The following is a 3,607-nucleotide window of genomic DNA, read 5'->3' as shown; positions in this document are numbered from 1 at the left end:
GCCCAGCACTGCACAGACCCCAAGCCCCAAAATAAGCACCTGTCTTTTTGGAGAAGCAGGGGACTTTTTATTGTCAAGGGCAGTCTACCCAAATTTCCAAGTCTAGGCTTGGATAAAACTCCTTCCTCCAACCTTAATCTGTTCATGTTTGGGGAAAGGCAGTGGGTAACAGAACCTTCATGGTCCAGCAACAAAGCCCTTCAGGTTCCTTTCTGTTTTGCCAAGGTATTGGTGATGAGAGGAGGGTCTATGGTCTGTGACTTCCAAAAATCTGATATCTGATTACAGAACTGGCAAGTTGCACTTTGTTGCCCGTTGCTGAACAGTACCTGTGTCTCCCTTTCATTGTGTGATGGTTTAGTTGACTAGACTTGCTATCCAGTGCTCAAGTGAGTGATGCACGTTCTCTGAAGAGTGAACATCCTTGTTGACCTCCTGTAAACTTCCACCCAGTTTCTCTGGCGTATGTCCCGCAGCTTGGGTGCATGCTGTGAGGTCCACTTAATGTGAAAATCTGATGACTTTTGGTGGGAGGTGACAGCAGCCTAGCTTCAGGAGCATGGAAATGGCTGATCAGCCCTCCACCCTCAAGCGTTGTTGTCACAAGCACTTGTGGCTAGGCCCTGCGTGTAACAGCAACCTTGAACTTTTGAAGCAGTTGGGAACCTAGGTCATGCAGAAAACAAAAGCAGTCCTTCCTCATCTTCTCTTTGCTATTGCTTTTGTATTTGGTGAGGCAGGGTCTCCTGTAGCACAGGCTGGCCTCAGCATTCCTGTGTGGCCAAAGAGGACTTGAACTGATCCTCCTGCCTTCACTTTTCTAGCTTTTCCAACTGCCAAGTGTTTATCCTTTATGAGACTTTCCTGACTTTCACCCCAACCTCTTGTCTAAGGTCCATCAGCTGACCCTTGAAGGACTCTCAGTCAGGGCACAGCTAGTTGTGTCATGTCTAGATGTAGAGTGTGTGTGTGTGTGTGTGTGTGTGTGTGTGTCCTCCTTAAGGTTTGGGTGTCAAAGTCCCACAAAGAATCAAGTGTTTGAACATTGTTCCAAGCAGGTGGCACCATGTGGGGCAAACTGTGGACCTTGGGCAGTGGGCCTAGCAGGAAGAGGTGGGCCTCTGGGCATCACTGTGGACAGACACTGGAGTGTAACAAGCTTCCTCAGGCTCCTACTGCCCCACTGCCCTAGACCAGCTTTCCTGTCCCTGAGGACAGAATGTGAGGGAACCATGGGGATGTGCCTAGTGACCACTTGTCCATTCTTTGCTCTGACACCACAAGGAGCCATTGTGACACCTATCCACTTAAGGCTCTGGCTAAGCCTGCTTGTTGTCTTACAGAGCAGAAGCTCTTGGTTGGAGAGCAACTGGACTTCTGTGCCCATGACAGACTATACTCGCATTTTAGAAGCTGTTTTGACCACCATATAGTAAGTGCCTTCTGTTCTCTAACCTACAATATTTTATTATGTTTGTTTAATAAACATAAACTCTCCTTCTATTCCCTCCCTCACACACTCACACCATTCTCCACTCCTCTTGTCTTACAGAGCAGAATAGAGAGTAACTGGATTTCTGCACCGTGACAAGACATTCCTGGATTTTTGAAGATTTTGAACCATCATAGTAAGTTCATTCTGTTTTCTATCTGAGAACATTTTATTATGTTTATTTTATACACAGAAAGTCTCCTCCAATTCATGTAAGGGACCCTCTTTGTTTTAAAGTAAAGATTTTTGCGGATGGGGTAATCTGGAGAGCTGGCTCACCATTTCAAGAGCATGTACTCTTGGAACTAGGTTTGATGTACAGCTCTTCTGTCGGAGATCATAACTGCCTGTAGCATTATCTAGATAGACATTATCACCATGTAATTGATGTGTAGTAGCAGAGAGTGCACTTGCGTGTGGGCATGTGAACATGTGTATGGATGCCCTCAGAGGCCCATGGTGTAGGATCTCCTAGAGCTGGGTTTGGAGTAATTGTGAGCCACCTGACCTGGATCCTAAGAACCAAATTTTGGTAGGTCCTTTGCAGAGCTAGTTGTACCTGGACTCAGGGGCTGGCTGCCCCGCACGGACACCGCTGGGCTTGGGAGGTGTCTGTTGTTCTATATACTTCTGTCGCATCTAATTTTATTCGTGCCTGCTCTCTTCCAGTACAGGTGAGCTCAGGGTCAGGGGATGACCGTCCTTTCTTATCAGTGGCTCTTAGTTTCTAGAATCCTTTGGTTGGTTCTGCCAGTTTGCAGTTGATTCCTGTCAAACCAATCTGTCATATTTTGCTCTACACTGCTTTGGAACATACTTCATTCTTGTCTATCTAAGCATTTAAGTACCCAGTTAGGTGGTCTGAAATGTGTCTGACCTCTTCCTTCCTTCCTTTCCTAGTCTTTTGGATGTAGGAATTCATAGCTCTAAATACTCTCCTAGGCCTGATTTTAAGTCTGTCAACTTTCTCATTGAACTTTTTGGCTCTAGCCATATGAAGGAGGAGGGCCTGACTCTGAAGCAGGACATGGAGGCCTGCTCCTCTGTGGAGGACCCCTTCAACACCGACTATAGAATGATGAGGACTCTGGGACACGGACATTTTTCTGAAGTGAAACTCGCCTTCCATGTTCCCACTGTGACCTGTGTGGCTGTAAAACTCCTTAAAAATAAGAAGAAGTACAACTCGATTTTTAACAGTGAAATAAGCGTTATGAAATCCATGAACCACCCCAATATTATCAAACTTTTTCACGTGATCGAGACGGAAGAGATCACCTACCTGGTGATGGAGCATGCCTCAGAGGGAGAGCTGCTGTGGAGGATCCTGGAACGGGGGTCTCTACCGGAGTGCGAGGCTGAAAGGATATTTACTCAGGTGGTGCATGCAGTGAATTACTGTCATAACAATCAAGTTGTCCATAGAGATATAAAAGCCACCAACATCCTTATGGACTGCAGGGGGAATGCCAAGCTGGTTGATTTTAGCCTCGCTGTGAAAGTAACTCCTGGGCAAAAGCTGCGGGGTTTCTGTGGCACTCTGCCCTATTGTGCCCCAGAACTCTTTGCACCCGGGGAATACGATGCTTACCCCATCGACATGTGGTGTTTAGGGATTCTCCTCTTTCTCATGGTGGCTGGGCACTTCCCTTTCCAAGCCAAATCTGTGGCAGGCATGAGGAACGAGGTCACCTCAGGCAACTTCACCATTCCTAAGCATGTTTCTATCGACATTTTCAATGTCATCTTGGAATTACTGATAATCAATCCCGGAAGAAGGCCCACCATCAAGGACATCATGAGGCGCCCCATGATCAGGGCCAGTGAGGCACGTTCACCACCTACTTCCACCCCTAGCCTCCCAGGCACCCTGAGCCCTAGCATTGTTGGGACCATGAGAGTCATGTGCTATAAGCCTGAAGTAATCATTGAATCCCTGAGAGACCAAAAATATGACGAGGTGATGGCAACTTATCTTATATTGCAACACCAGTCACCTGCGGGAGACTATGGCCACAACCAGGTGAATCCTGTGAAAACCAGGCAGCCAGGCACTGTCCTTCGCCTGACAGAGCCTTACACTTATCCTGGATCCCTAAGGAGAGCTGAACCTGT

At 47.2% G+C, this 3,607-nt stretch overlaps 1 pseudogene; it reads left to right on the top strand.

The window, feature by feature from the left end:
• The first annotated feature begins 2,486 nt into the window (after positions 1–2,486).
• Positions 2,487–3,390, top strand: LOC132654038 (sperm motility kinase-like; annotated as a pseudogene).
• The last annotated feature ends 217 nt before the right edge of the window (positions 3,391–3,607 follow it).

This window comes from Meriones unguiculatus, chromosome 5 (assembly GCF_030254825.1).
Source record: "Meriones unguiculatus strain TT.TT164.6M chromosome 5, Bangor_MerUng_6.1, whole genome shotgun sequence".
Classification (NCBI taxonomy): Eukaryota; Metazoa; Chordata; class Mammalia; order Rodentia; family Muridae; genus Meriones; species Meriones unguiculatus.
The sequence above is the reverse complement of the archived record's forward strand: the minus strand, read 5'-3'. Positions and strand labels throughout refer to the sequence as shown.